This window comes from Marmota monax, unplaced genomic scaffold (assembly GCF_021218885.2).
Source record: "Marmota monax isolate L192 unplaced genomic scaffold, Marmota_monax_Labrador192_F-V1.1 WCK01_AAM20220418_F8-fsc00051, whole genome shotgun sequence".
Lineage (NCBI taxonomy): Eukaryota > Metazoa > Chordata > Mammalia > Rodentia > Sciuridae > Marmota > Marmota monax.
The window spans coordinates 2,819,402-2,835,747 of NW_026695202.1; the positions used below are offsets into that span (position 1 = coordinate 2,819,402).

Here is a 16,346-nt window from a genome sequence, read left to right on the forward strand (position 1 = left end):
GCTCTTGCAAATAATGCTGCTCTAAGCATGGTGTAGAGTCTCTGCATATCAGGTGCAGCCATGTCCAGGGAGGATCCAGTTTGAGGTCCCCACTCTGCCACATATCAACCACATGCTCTGGGCCATGTCACTTCACTTCTCTAACCTCACAGGGTTTCTGAGAGACTCAAAGTGGAAGAATAAAAACTAAATGGCTAGAAGTACAGATAAAGAGGAAAGCAGAAATAACAATTGGTAGGTGCTCGACTCCTTTTCCCATCTCCTGGCCTGAGGGAAGCCTGGAGTTTAATAGGTGCTCAATAAATACCGTCAAATAAATGACTCCTGAGTCGCTTGGTATAGCTGACTTGGGCCTTAAGTCCCTTTCTCTGTAAAAACATCATTAAATTGAGGAGACTGGGAGAGCCCATCTTTCTCCCTTTGTTACTGTGTAGATAAAGATGCCTCAGGACAGTATTTTAAGGTAGCACATAATATTGTTTTCATAGAGAAAATAGTCACAGGACCATCTTAACACTGGATACCAGGGTCCAGAAACTCAGCACCGAGAGGCCCTCTGAATGAAATAAACTCCAATCTGTCCCAAGATGATTGACCTGAAATCGTCCTTAGTCCTTAGGGTTCCTTTAGGCCAATCTGATTTTTCCTTCCATGAGTTTACTGATTTTGTGATACCATTGACACTAATTCCTTATTTCCCTTGCATGGGACAGGGTCCTAATTCTCATCTTAAAGCTGCTCCTTGATTGTAAATGCAGAGATCCTCTCTGAAACGATCCATAAGAATCTGTCAACAAGCTGGGCACGGTGGTGCACGCTTGTCATCCCAGCAGCTTGGGAGGCTGAGGCAGGAGAATCACAAGTTCAAAGCCAGCCTCAGCAATGGTGAGGCCCTAAGCAACTCAGTGAGATGCTGTCTCTAAATAGGGGCTGAGGGTGTGACTCAGTGGTTAAGTGCCCCTGGGTTCATTCCCTGGTACAAAAAAAAAAAAAAGACAACAATAACAAAAAGCCAGTTAACAGTACTGGCCTCTGATCAGAAGGAATTAGGACTGGGGTCAGGTGAGAGAAAGACTTATTTTTCAGCATAAAATCATTTATGTTTTTGGGGAAAACATTTTCTTACTTTATGCATGTATTATTATTTTTAGTCCCATTATTCTTGAACAAAAATAAGTACTGACCATGTGTTTAACCAACTCTGAGTCACAGAGGGGAAAAAAGATTCCAATCACGGAGGAAATGGTTTTTGCATCGGGCACGTCAGCCAGCCTAAGAAAATTACCACCCAGCTGAAGCTGCTGAGAGAGATGGTGAGCAGGACTTGTCAACAGAGGGGGAGGAGGACGACATTGGGAGAGAAACCTCCTGTTGCCAGTTTTTGCTCTTTTTGTATAGAGAGAAATGTGCTGAATCTGGTGGGCCAGAGTTTAGAGAATAAATCAACCAAGCAGCGTGGAACCCTATTTGAGAAGCAAAAAAACCTCTCCATATTTTAGGCTTGAAGGCCAGTTTCCTTATTTGCAAAAACAAGATAATAATGCCCATCGGTTATTATAATGCCGGGAAGGTATTTGGTGTTTTCTCAGGGGGACTTTGATGCACACAATCACCAGAGAAGGTGGGAAGCCTTCATGTCTTCAGCGTCTCCAGTGAGCCATTTGCCAAGCTGAGTGTTTGGTTTTATCTTCACAGCAATCACACCAAGTAGGTATTATGATAGTTCTCATTTTATAGAGAGGGTAGAGGCTCAGAGAAGTTCAGTAACTGGCTCAAAGTCACATACTAATGAGGGCCAGAAACAAGATTCAAATTAGGGCTATCTGACAACAAAGCCTGGCTCCCCACCCTGTCACCAGGACAGGCATCTAGGAGTCAACGTCATCCCAGAATGCGTCAGGAGGGCAGCCCCTTGGGATCTGCTCCCCAGGATCTGCCAGAGGTGACCTGGCAAGCAACTTTAGTGAAGGTCAGCTTTCAGCTCCTCTTTCTCTTGCCTGGCAGCTTTGGTTCATTGGGGTGAAGAGACTACAGAGTCCTATAAATAGGTGGCCCCATGTTATTTATCATCATCTTTAAAAAGTAACAAAGGAAAGCCAGGTGTGGTGGCATATGCCTGTAATTTCAGTGACTCAGGAGGCTGAGGCTGAGGCCAGGCTTTATAACTTAGTGAGGCCTTAATCAACTTAGGGAGACCCTGTCCCAAAATAAAAAAAAATAAAAAGGCCTGGGAATGTGGCTCAGTGGTAAAACACCCTGGGTTCAATCCCTGGTACCAAAATAAAGGTAACATGGAGTTTGTGTATAACTCAAGCAAAAATTTATATTAGTAGAATTTGTTTTTTGGGAAATGGCCTTTAAAATCTGAATTCCAGGGCAAAAACTCAACCAGAAATTCCAAGGAACCAGAATGTCTTAAAACGTATATTGGATGATTGACATGCTGCTCCAGGTTGTTCACATTAATTCTCTAGGCACTGAGCCAGGTACTGGGACCCAACATGTAAGCTTTTGCAATCTCCGGTGATATATGGGGACTAATCTGGCTTCAGATTCTTTTCCCAGAAGATTTCTGCCCTTTGAAGTCTTCTGTGAGAGGCTTTGCAGAGCTTCTCTGTGGGGGTGACTCCAGTGCTGGAATATTCTGGAAGCATTTGGCCCAGTAAACAGTGTTCTTATTTATTTTTTGTGGTGCTGGGGATTGAACCCAGAGGCCTCTTGCACGAGGGGCAAGCACTCTACCAACTGAGCTAATCCCCAGCCCAGGAAGTGGTGTTGAAGGAGGAGCAGAGGTAACACGGCCAGGCCAGGAGGCTCACAGGGGATGTGGCTTTCCTAGGCCTCACTTGGGAGAGAGCAGGGTGAGATGCAGATTGACAGAGAGCCACCTCTTGTGCCCATTAAGGAATCTGAAGTCCGTCTGAGGTCTGCGGTGCTCTCTCCTCCTTCCGACTCACTGGGATGGCGGGAAGCTTGCTTGGCTTTATTCTCCTTTGGAGTCCTGTCTTCTGTCACAGTGTCTTGTTGGTCTATGGCAGGTGTCAAACGTGCTGCTGAATGAAGGCAGCTTGGGAGCCCACAGGCCGGTGTCACAGGAGGACCCCCGGCAGCCCTGCAGAGGAAGGGTGGGAGGGCAGGCTGGGGGGTGAGAAGACACTGGACCCCAGGGCCACGCCCCATGGGAGGACTGGGTAAGGCTGGGGACAAAGGCACCAGCAGTCTGCTGGGGAGCAGAGAGGAACTCAGGAGGGACTTAGAGACAGAACCAGCAGACCGTGGTGGGCAGGTTTAAGCTCTGGCCAGGGATGATGGTACCAGAGCCCATGGGGAGGGCGATCAGTAGGCGGCCAACAGCGGGGACTGGAACAGGGCGCTCCTCATCCTTCTGTATAAACAGCCATGCACCGTGTCCCATGGCAGCACTGAGAGCAGGCTCACCAAGAGCCTCCACTTGTGCTGTGGCATTTGGCTTTGTTCCGGAACTCCGTTGTGAGTGGTCCTCTGAGATGGACTCTTTCCCTTCCCCCCTCCCTCCCTGGGGATTAAACCAAAGGGCGCTTTACCACTGAGCTATATCCCTAGCCCATTTATTTATTTATTTGTTGGAGACAGGGTCTCACTAGGTTACTGAGGCTGACCTCGAAATTGCAACCCTCCTGTCTCAACCTCTTGAGATGCTGGGTCACCAGCGTGTGCCATTGTGCCTGGCTCCGCTGGCTTCTTTCCTCCCTCCCTCCCTCCCTTTCCCCATCCCTCCTGTCCCTTTCTTTTTTGGTACTGGGAATTGAACCAGGGGCACTCAACCTCATCCTGAGCACTGTTTTAAGCTTTTTAAATGTTGAGACAGGGTCTCACTGAGTTGCTTAGGGCCTCACTAAATTGCTGAGGCTGGCTTTGAATTTGCGATCCTCCTGCCTCAGCCTCCAGAGCCGCTGGGATTACAGATGCGCCCACTCAGCACTGCTGCTTCATTTTCCATGAGATTTTCTGAATCTGGTTTGACAGCAGCTTTTACATAAATCATCCCAGACTGAAAATTACAAATATGAGAGTGATGTCCAGGGGACTCCTATAAACTTTTATCCAATGGTAACTAGAATATTGACCTGCATACAGCAAGGGCTCTGTAGTGGTTTTTGATGGAATGAATGAATGAATGCAGCTCCAAGATTACCAACTTCTAAATCCTTCCTTCCTTCCTTCCTTCCTTCCCTCCCTCCCTCCCTCCCTCCTTCCTTCCTTCCTTCCCAGATATTAGGGATCATCTGCTGGTGCCCAGTGCTATACTGGGTGCTTGCGATTAAGTAGTAAATGTGACAGACACAAATTCCCACCATGGCAAGCTTCCATTCTCTTGGAAGAGGCTGACCATAACCAAAGTGGTCAAGTGGAACGCATGCAGCATATCATATGACCCTGATATGTTAGATTAACTATGTTGTTATCATTCTGTCATATCATTTAGGTGGTGATAACTTCTAAGAGGAAACTTAGAAAGTCATCTGGGAGGCAGAAGGGTGTTGGAGTTAGTATAGAGCCAGGGAATTTACGCTTCTACAAGTGGCCCAGGATATCCTTACTGAGTGAGCCTTGTGGATACACCAGGAAAGAGCAGGAACACCCAGGGCACAGGCCTGAGATGGGAGCATGCGTGGCGGGTGTCGGAGGAGCCTGGTGTGGCTGAAAGGAGTGGGCAGGGAGGTGCTGGAGAGGAGGTCAGAAGGGTGTGGGCTGTCAGTGCCCCACACAGGACTCCTTAGGCTACTGTTCCATCTGGAGATGAGGAGTCATCTTGGTCCATTTTGGGCTGTATAACAGAATACCAGGAATAGTAATTCATGGAGAACAGATTTATTTCCTAGAGTCCTGGAGGCTGGGAACTCCAAGATCAAGGAGCCCACATCTGGGGAGGGCCTCCTTGCTATATCACCCATGGCAGGAGGTGGGGTGGGGGGTGGGGGGCAAACTCTTCTTCCTCTCAGGATCCCACTCCTGGAATAATCCACGAGTCCACTCTTGAGGGCAAAGACCTCATGCCCTAATCATCTCTCAGTGCTCTCGCATTGCTGATTATTCTCCAAAACATGAACCACACAGGAACCGGAAGTTTCCAAGCAGAGGTACCACGAGGCTTTAACAGCATCCCTCAGGTCGACCCATTGCAATAGTGTGAAGGGGAGTCCGGGAGACCAGGGTGTGGGGGTGGGGGGGTTGGCAGACAGGGAGGCCATTAGGAGAGCCTTGCAGTAAGCCAGTGCAGGGATGATGGGCGCCTTAGAGATGGCCAGAGGGGATCTTTATACATATGGGTCTAGCTTTTAGAAAGCTTTTTATTTTGGAAAATTTCAAGCATACAAATGTGAAGTGAATCCCATGTATCCTTTAGCCAGCTTTGACAATCCCACTTGGCCAATCTTCTTTCATCTATGTCTCTATCCAACAGGTTAGATTTTTTTTTTTTTTCAGTCCTGATGATTGAACCCAGGGCTTCATGCATACTAGACAAGCACTCTGTCAGTGAGCTACACTCCTAGACCTTTTTATTTTGAGGCAGAGTCTTGCTAAGCTGCCCAGGCTGGCCTCAAACTTGCAATCATCCTGCCCCAGGCTCCCAAGTGACTAGGATTACAGGTGTGTGTCACTGTGCTGAACAATCCTTATGGTGTGTACAGTCCTGGGGATTAAACCCACAGCCTCACACGTGCTAGCAAACACTCTACCACTGAGCTCCATCCCAGGCCAAGAGTAGATTATTTTTTAAAAATTTTTTAAATATTTAATTTCAGTTGTAAATATTTCAGAATGTATTTCTAAAAGAGAAGAACTCTTTATAAATTACTACAATAACAGAATTACAATTAAGACTTTGACAATCTATAAATCTCCAATCCCATATTCAACATTTTACCTTATATACTATGTTTTTAAAATTGATTCGTTCAATTGATGTATGATTTGTTGGAATTAGGACCCCAAATCCAAGCATTGCATTGAGTGTATGGGTGTCCTAAATCTCTCTCCTTTTAAAATTTGCTGTAGTAAAATATACACAAGAATTAACCACTTTCAGCATTGTAAAGTGATAGTTCAGTGGCATTAAGTATATGCACATTCTTGTGTAGCCATCACCCATCCCGCTCCACGACTTTTCATCTTCCCACACTGAAACTGCGTACCCACTAACACCACCCACTTCCCTTCCCCACCCCCAGCCCCAGCCCCTGGCAACCACCATTCTATTGTCCACCTTTATGAATTTGACAACTCTAGAATCTTAGTCCACTTTGTGTTGCCATAACAAAACACCTGAGTTTGTGTCCTTTATAAAGAAAAGATCTATTTTAGAGACCGAAAACTCCTTTGTTTGGCCTCTGGTGGAGCCTGTTGTTACATCACAGTGGAAGAGCATTCTAAAGAGATGTCACAGGGTGAGACAGGAAGCAACAGAATGGAGAGAGGCTGGGCTTGCTCTTTGATAACAGCTTGCACTCACAGGATCTAATCCCCTCCTGTGAGACCTGGTCCACTCCCAAGAAACAGCATGGATCCATTCACAAGGGCAGAGCCCTGTAATCTAATCACCTTCCATTTGTGGCCCCACATGAACTTCTGTGCCGGAGCTCCCACTTCCTCCTTTCTTCCTCGCCATTCTGTAGATGGAATGGGCACCTTCTTGATTCTGCTGATTACAGCCCATGATTTTAACTTGTGCTTTTGGCCTGTTTCCTGTAACATGCACGTGGAGATTTTGTTGTTGTTTTAAAATATCATTTGAAGGTTGAGTGGGCAGGATTTTGACAAATTGAAGGTGGGGTATGAGAGAGAGGGGTCAAAGGTGGCTCCAAGGGTTTTGGATGAATGGAGTTGCCATTTTCTGAGACAGGGAAGACTGGGGGGGAGCAGATTTGGAGAGGAGATGGTTTGGACACTTGAAGTCTGAGATGTTTGTTAAGCTCTCAGGGGAAGGTGCCAGTTGGGCATGGGAGCCTGGAGCACAAGGAAGGAGGTATAAATTTGGCACTTGCCTCTGGATGGATGGCATTTAAAGCTTGGAGATTGGATAGATTTCCTGAGAGAGCAAACACATATTTTATTTTTTCCTCAGAGAGGGAAAAAGCTCAGGAGCTGAGCCTTAGGGCACTTCCATATTAAGTGGCAATGAGATTGGGGAGGAACCAGCAAAGGAGGCTGGGAAGGGTCACCCAGTGTGGTAGGAGGAAACCTGGGAGAGCAGGAACCCTGGACGCCACTCGTTCACAGGAGGAGAGGATGACACATGGGTCAAGCACTGCAGACAGGCCAAGTAAAATAAGGACTGAGAATTAATTACTATTTGGTGGGATACGGATGTTCTCTTTTGTGGTGCCCTTTAAACAAGTCGTGTATAATTAAATTAAAACTCAAAATTTCCAGGGAAGTGATTTTCATATGTAGGATTACTAAACTGCAATGTCATAGTGATTAGAGAGGTTAATGGTTAAGAACAGAAGCTGGTAAGTCATGAAACCTGAATTGAAATGTTAAGCTGTGTAATTCTGGGCAATTAACCCACTGAGCATCAGACTTCTCAGATGTTGCCTGTAAAACAGGACTTAGCAGGGTGCCTGAATTGTCTAACGTGCCCAAGACATTGTTGGCTGTTCCACATGTGATAGGCTGACTCTCAGCTACTTTTGCCTAGGTATTTGAAAGAATAGAAGAGCCATCATGTTAGTTAAGTGTGTGCTTTAAATAGAGGAAAAAGTCACCCACAATTGGAATTTTGCTGATAAAATGGTAATCTTAGCATAAATTGATCAATATATTAAAGAACATTTCTGAGGGGCTGGGGTTGTGGCTTAGTGGTACAGCACTTGCCTAGCACACTTGAGGCACTAGGTTCAATCCTTAGTACCACATAAAAATAAAATAAAGGTATTATGACAACTTAGAACTAAAAAAAATTTTGAAAATGTCTGAAACAATCATTCCAACAGAACAAAGAAAATGTAGACTCAGCTCACAAAGGAGGGAACTTTTGCCTTCAAAAATCTCTGGCTCAGTTATGCTACTAACTATCTTAATAGGTACCCAACACTTGGATGAGGTTATTAGTAAGATTTACTTTGGCTTTGTGCACTGTTTTTAAAAAGCTCTGGTTCCGCTTGTATTTGTTTTCTGTATCTGAGCAAATAAACACCGGGTGTTTTTCAAGAGCGTTTTGACCCTGGGATGCTCCTGGGGAAAGCAGGATATAAGCTCGCCCACAAACCCCAATCAAAACAAAAGGCCACCATTGCCACACATCTGGTGACCAGACAAGTTCACTTAGTCTCAGCTGGGTCGGAAGTTCCAGGGAGCTCATGTTAGATACCTCGAGACCCTGGAACAAACTGAAGCCTGAGCCAACGCTCAACCTATGTTCATTGAAAGACCAGGAAAGGAAGGACAGCCCTGTTAGGAGAGCTACTTTGTTACTGATGGGGCACAATATGGTTTTGGTGTTAAAAAATCATTCTCATTTATTCCTGGTGAGAGTACAAACGGGGACCAGCATTCTGGAAAAACAATTTGGCAAACTGGAAGGATCTTAAAGATCTAAACACAAACATGTTCACTATAACCTTATTCAAAACATTGTTTTTTAAAAAGAAATAATGTAAACATTTAACAATAGAATACATAATCACAGCACAGCACAGTGCGTTGGGTAGACTATTCTATTGATGGATATTAAAAATGATGTTTCTTCCCTTCTCTTCTTTCCATCAATATTAAATTCCAAGTCTCCAGGGTACTGTTCTACACATTTTGGATGCATTAAAATAATAATAACACAAAGGTTGCTATTTTGGTGGGGTTTGGAATGGGAGTGGGAGCAGGAGTCAGATAATATAGGGTAAATTGGAAGGCTCTCAGGGATACCTAAAACAAAGTAGAATAAGGTAAAAGGTAAGGGTAGAGTTGAGTGTGGGGTAACAGGGCTTCTGTTTGAAAGAGGATGGTCTTTTGGCTGTGTGCTTAAAACTGCTCTAAAAAATAAAAGTCTGTTTTTAAGAATAAAATGGCCAAGGAAAGCGTCATCCCTTGAAAGAGAGGCAAATACTGGGGTGAGAGAGAAAACCAAGAGTGTGTGACAGTAGAAAATGCTAGTATTCACAGAATATCTGGGTGCAAAGCTACACATGCAATAGAGTGCAGAAAAAACTGAAAATAGTAGACACAGCAACGGTAACCATGAAGGATAAGATACTTTCATTCTTTTCACTTCTGCCATCTTCAGCAAGTATTTTTTTTAATGTTTTTTAAAAAAATCCACTAGTCGAATGCAGTGGTGCACTCCTGTAACCCCAAAGGCTCTGGAGGCTGAGGCAGGAGGATCACAAGTTCTAGGCCAACCTCATCAACTTGGATCCTGTCTCCATATAAAAAATAAAATAATAAAAAATAAAAATAAAAAGGGCTGGGGAAGTGGCTCAGTGATTAAGCACCTCAGGGTTAAACGCCCGGTCTGTCTGTCAGGGGCCTCTGGACTTCACCACACGCCCCGCCCACCCAGACCACGCCCACAGCGCCCCGCCCACTCACGCTCCTTCCCGCGGCCGGCAGGGGGCGTCCCTCGGATCGGCGCGCTCCCACAGGTCTCGCAAGCCATGGGCTGCATCGGGGGTCGCTTTCGGCGGTTGACCGTGGGCCAGGGCGAGGCAGGCGGCCGTTCGTCAGGTACGACCGAGGGCTAGGGCGCGGGCCTCCCCGCGAGGGCCGGGTGAAGCGCCGCAGCCCTCGGCCTGGCCACCCTCGCCGACGTCGCGGGCCCCTGAGGAAAGCCGGCCTCGGGCGGCCCGCGGACCCATAGCGTTCAGGAGGTAGGAGGTGGACGCAGGAACGGCCGGTCCGAGGACCTGCGGAAAACGTTCGAACACCAGACCCCAGCACCGAGCAACCCGAGCCGGCCCCGCCATTGAGGACCCCGGGCACGCGCCCGGTCTCCAGGGAGACGTTAGGGGGCGGGGCCGCACGCGTGCGCAAGAGAGCGCGCCCACGTGCCGCGCGCACTCCGTCCTCGGCTCCTTGCAGACCAGCCCCAGGCCCTGCCAGTCCTTAAACACGTCCCGGCGCCACCATCCCTCTTTATCCCTTACGTTACCCATTGGGATGAGAAAACCGCTATATTTTCTCCCCTTTGCAGATAATGATGATCATGGCTAATCATTAGCTACTGGGCAGCCCCCTGCCCCGCCCCAGGTGTTGGGGTTGGAACCCAGGGCTTCAGCAGGCTGAGCAAGCCTCTGCCACCCACTGAGCCACGTCCCCAGGCCCCAGCCTTGCTGGGCCTGTTTTAAACACATCGCATGGATCGTCTTGTTTCATCCTTCCAACCATACAGTGAGATTTATCAAAGGCCCCATTTTGTAGATGAAGAAATTGAAGCACACTAAGGGTACGAAATTGCCCAAGATTACACAACTAGTTAAGTGATAGAGCTAGGATACAAGTGGAGGAGATTTGACTTCAAAGCTCTGGTTATTAACATACTTCCTCCTCCAAGTTGGAAAGTGAAACTCAAGAGTGCCTTGCCCAGGTGCTGGAATTATTCAAGCTGTAGGATCTATTTCACAGGCTTACAAAGGAATTACATTTTCATCCTCTTAGGGTGAAGGGCTAAGAGGAATGGTGCGCGGGGGAGGCAGCTGCCTTAGGTGTGGTAAGGTTTGGCGGGTCTCTGAGGAGGGGAAGGACATCCTTGCTGTGGGAGCAGCATGGATGGAGAGAAAGGGTAGGAGAGTTCCTGCTCAAGGTCAGGCAGAGAATTTATGGCCATCACTTGAGTTTCTTCTCATCAGTTCAATGAAGGGGTTTGAGTAGGTAGGTGTGCCCCAAATTTGCCTTCTGTGAACCACCTTCAGGATTCTCCTGGTACCTATGTGTTACCATTCATTCACCAATTATCTTTTTTTTTTTTAACTACACTACAGCAGTGGAAAGCATTACAATTCTTATTCACCAGTTATCTTTACCTACACTTACTTTTATTTATTGGGGTAAAAAAATACATGCAGTTTACTATTAATTAGTTTAAAATGTGCAGTTCAGTACTGTTAAGTGTGTTCACATTGTTGTGAAATAAATCTCCAGAACTTTTGCATTTTGCAAACCTGAAACTCCATTGTCAATTGGACAACTCCCTTTTTCCTTCTTTTTCCAGTCCCTGCCTAGTAACACCACTCTACTTTCTGTTTCTACGAATTTGACCACTTTTGTGTCCTGCATATCATTAGAATCATGCAGTATTTGTCTTTTGCAACTGGCTTATTTCACTTAGCAAAATATCTTCAAGTTTCATCTTGTAGCATGTTGTAGCATGTGACAGACTTTCCTTCATTTTTAAGTCTAATATCCATTGCATATATGACATTTTGTTTATTTAGTTCATTCACTTTTTTTTAAAAAAAATTAGGTGTTGATAGACCTTTATTTATTTATATGTGGTGATGAGGATTGAACCCAGTTCCTCACATATGCTAGACAAGCAGTCTACCACTGAGCTAAGATCCCAGACCCAGTACATTCACTTTTAAAAATAATCCTCTTAGGGTAAAGGTAAACTTATTTTAAAATATATTTTAAAAATATATTGTTATTGAAGTTTGCTGTTACATTCAGAAAATGTGTTCATAATACAGCTTGCTAAATTTACACAAACTCAACATGCCACACAGCCAGCACCAGCTCGGGAAACAGAACCCCAGGAGCCCCCTAATATCTCTCACCCCCATGCCCAGGACAAACCACTACTCTGATTCCTAACAGCACAGAAGAGTTTTACCTTTTGAAATTTCAGTTTAGTCATATATATATATATATATATATATATATATATATATATATATTGTTGATAGACCTTTATTTATTTATATATGGTTCTGATAATTGAACCCAGTGCCTCACACATGCCAGGCAAGTGTGCTACTGCTGAGCCACAGCCCTCATTTTTAATCATCAATCTCTGAAAGCACTGCTTTGTTCTAGATGTTTTGCCGTATGTATACATATATACACAACAATTGATGTAGATGTGATATTTTTGTTACCACCTATAAACGTTCTTCAAGAAGCCATCTTCCATAAGTACCACCAAAGATCTACACACCACATTTAGTGAGACACTGCATTATATAGTCTTTCCCAAGTTAAAATTATGTGGCTAGGTTTCAAGAAATGATTTCTTAAATAACAGCCGGAATCTAATGTGGGGCTGCTCACAGTCTGGTCCAAGTTGCTAATGAGGAAGAATGTCTTGGTTGAATGACTCTGCAACCAAATATCTATTATTTATCCAGCGCAGGGACTCAGAGGTCAACAAGGCATGATCTCAGCCTTGAACATACAGTGGAGAGGAGAAAATGCAACGTCATACCGTGTAATCATAAATGTGGATGGGTATGAGATAATTCAGAGTGGTGGAGGGAGGTAGCAGTGCTTGGCATTTAGTACTTATTTCTTCTACAACATGTTCCATTTTGTTTTAATTAGCTTGTAAACATTTTTCCTGCCTGGATTTGGAGGCTCAGGAATGTCTTGTTTGTTACTGTGTAGCTCACAATCCTTGGCACACTGCCAGTTCAGATCAGTAAATGTGTCCATATGCTCCATATGGCAAAGGGCAATTTTTTATAAGTTAGGAGTCTTCCAAAAGCAGGTGCTATTAACACTGATCAGCTTCTCTAGCAAGGAGAGGAGACAGTATCTTTCAAAATGTAGTCCTAAGACTATGTGAGAGAATTAATTACATGTCATTTTCCTGGTCTCCATCCCAGACCTACTAAATTAGTCCCAGGGGATTTGACCAACAAATGCCATTTAGGTGTCTCAGGTGATCCTATTTGAATCAAGATCCGTGAACACCACCGTGAGGTGTTTGGGCCTATTTCTGGGCAGAATCACCTATCCTGAGCAGTGGGATTAAGGCTGAGGTGGAGGTAGCTTCTGCAGGTCACCAGGGCTGATAAACTGAATCAGAGGTAGAAAGAGGCCACTGAAAGCTTTGGATCCAAAGATCCTCCAGATGTCCTGCTGGAGATCTGTAATCAGATGTGAGTATCGCACAGTATAGTGGATGATTGTAAAACAACAACAAATAAAAACTTGCTTTTTGCCCATTTTAATGAGGTAATTTAAACAGAAGTCTTTTTTTTTTACTTCTTTGTATTCATGTGCATTATTTAAAGCTTTTTCAAAAACATTTTTTTCAGTTGTAGATGGACACAATATCTTTAGTTTATTTATTTATTTTTATGTGGTGCTGAGGATTGAACTCAGGGCCTCACACTTGCCAGGCAAGTGCTCTACCACTGAGCCAAAACCCCAGCCCTATTTAAAGCTTTTATATACTTACTTTTTTTTTTTTTAAGATGTTGATGGATCTTTATTTTCTTCACTTATTTATATGTGGTGCTGAGAATCAAACCCAGTGCCTCACACATGCTAAGCAAGTGCTCTATCACTGAGCCATAACACCAGCTCCATATATACTTAGTTTTTAAAGTACATTTTAGATGTACATTTGGATCACATCTTTGAAAAAAGGAATTAATAAACTATGTGGATTGTGCATGGTGGAGCATGCCTATAATACCAGCAACTCAGAAAGCTGAACAACAGGATAATCACGAGTTTGAGGCCAGCCTGAGCAATTTAGCAAGACCCTGCCTCAAAATAAAAAAATAAAAAGGGCTTAGGGATGTAGCTCAGTGGTAGAGCCCTCTGGGTTTGATCCTCATATCAAATAGCAACAACAAAAGTCTGTATGGCCTTTTTTTTTTTTAACCTTCATAGAACATAAGGGAATATTTAATGAGCATTAATAAGCCTGATATCCAGCTCTTATCTTTGTGGTAGAAACTGGTCTAAATGTTGTGTATATCTGTAAATCAATAACACAGATAACTATTTAATATTAAAAATGAACTATTTGTTACTGTTGGTTTAAGTGATAACTGCAATGGCTTTCAGCTTTCAACTTTCAGGTGTGTTCAATGTGCCTTAGAAATGTGCTGTCAACCTTGAACAATATGTAAAAGGTATTTTTGTCCCAAATGTGTGTGTGGTGTGTGTGTGTGTGTGAGGTGTATATCCATACTCACTTCAGATATCAGTGTCTGTTAGATTAAAAAAAAAAAAACTGAGCTAAGCAGGTTGTGGGAAGTGGTATTCTGAGAAATAACTGATGAGAAGAATTAAGAAGCCATACCTGAAATAGTACAGGGTCAGGCAGGTGGTAAACAGTAGGGAGTGGTGGAGATTGGGGTTAATGAGCAGATGCTGTACAGGAGCAGCCTCCACTTGGCTTCCCTTCCATTGGGTGAGAAGATGAGTCAGTGTTTTCAGACCTGATCTTTCAAGAAAAAATACATATTAATTCATATTAATATTTATTTTTAATTAAAATATTAATTTTAATATAATAAAAGTTCATAATAATATTTACTTTATGATTTATTCCAGTTTGAAATTGTCAGCAATGATTAAATAAAACAAAACACTGAGGGTCAAACAAGAAGTTGCTGCAGATAAATGTGACTTGTGAATGTGTAAAGAAAAAAAGTCATGCTTGTACCAAAAAAAAAAATAATTAATTGCCTTTTCAATGTATAGGAGTGTCCCAGAACAGAAATCAGTTTCTCCTAGATAGCGACACAGTACAGGGAAATGACTGAGTGGGCAAAATGACAACAACTGTCAAAGCAAGTTTTTCAAAATGTTAAAATAAAATACTAAACTCATCAATAAAATTAAGGAATCAATAAAATTAAGGAACCAATAAGATGAAAGTCAATTTAAAGGAGAATGGAAGGAATAGAGACTTACATAATCAAAGAAATTTGCTAGTAGTTACACAGCTAGTTAATGTTCTACAGAGCAATAAAATTTAACCTTTGGGATTATTGGACAGAAATGTCTGCGTTTACGTGAAACTTCAATATCTGGACTCTATAGAAGTCATAAACAGCAAAGCCAAGTGCAGGCACACACTCATAGGGAGTGGATGATCTGAGGGAGCTGAATGGTCTTAGTGGGCTGGTTAAACTTGCCCCAGGATGGCATTGAAAGGACATTTAGCCAACTTCTTCCTTTATTTTCCAAGTTTGGGATACTTTTCTTAATTCTGAGGATATTTTGCTGTAGCTATGACTACTTTGGAATTACTGTTCACTTATTTAGTGATTTTTTTTTTTATTATTGGTTGTTCAAAACATTACATAATTCTTGACATATCATATTTCATATATTTGATTCAAGTGGGTTATGAACTCCCATTTTAAAAATATGGAACGCTTAAAAATATGGAACGCTTCATGAATTTGCGTGTCATCCTTGCGCAGGGGCCATGCTAATCTTCTCTGTATCATTCCAATTTTAGTATATGTGCTGCCGAAGTGAGCACTTATTTAGTGACTTTTTAAAATATTTTTATTTGTAGATGGACACAGTACCTTTATTTAGTTTTATGTGGTGCCTCATGCATGCTCCGCAAGTGCTCTATCACTGAGCCACAACCCAGCCCTTATTTAGGAATATTTTAAGTGCTTAATTTCTTCGAATGTCTCTGCCAGAATTCTACTTTTTCAGGTATGTTCAGTGACTTACCGCAGGGTTAAAACCACTGTGAGCATTTGAAGGCTTGCTCCCCCCGCCCCGATATGAAGTCAGTGATTGTTTTATTGAGTATTGCAAAGATTTGTTTAGAAGTAGGCACTGTGCTTTCAATCATTAAGGTTTTTTTTTTTTTAATGTTTACAGAAGTAATATTATCTATTGGAGCAATAGCTAGATTTCATTCTTTTATGTACAGAGTGAAGTCAAAGAAGGAACTAGAACTTAGCAGCTCTCCAAACCCAAGTCAAGTTTGTCAGAAAAACAATACTGGATTACCTTCGCAGGGAGAGCAGGAAGCAAGGTTTCATTGTGCCATTCCTTCAGCAGGTTTCGGTGGGATCTTCCTGGATGGTGCTTAACAGACTAGAATGGTAATAGAATTCTCTAGATTTGGCCTGGCTGCTGGAGAAGAGGGGGCATCCAACTAGGCAAAGCTGTTGAAAGGAAGGCTGAACTAGGACTTAACCGTCAATCAAGCACAGGGAATAAGTGTAATTCAGGCAGCTGAGTATGGGGATGGAGGGAAGCCTGGGTCTGGCACCTGGGTTTAAGGTACAGTAGCTTCAGCAGCCTGCTTAGGAATATTAATAGTGTTTGTTATAATACGCATCAAGGCAAATCAATTTCTGTGGTTCTGGGTGTGGGCTGGGCAATATGTATCTGTGCATGAGGGTAGATTTTAAAGGAGATTGTATATTAGATTGTTTCTT

At 43.5% G+C, this 16,346-nt stretch overlaps 1 protein-coding gene and 1 non-coding gene across 4 annotated transcripts in view; one reads left to right on the forward strand and one right to left on the reverse strand.

Moving 5' to 3' along the window:
- The window catches only part of Txnrd1 (thioredoxin reductase 1), a 235,910-nt gene that overhangs the window by 113,529 nt on the left and 106,035 nt on the right, over positions 1-16,346 (forward strand). The window lies entirely within an intron of this gene.
- Positions 15,318-15,424, reverse strand: LOC124083178 (U6 spliceosomal RNA). The gene has a single exon (XR_006848678.1). It is a non-coding gene; the product is annotated as a U6 spliceosomal RNA (small nuclear RNA).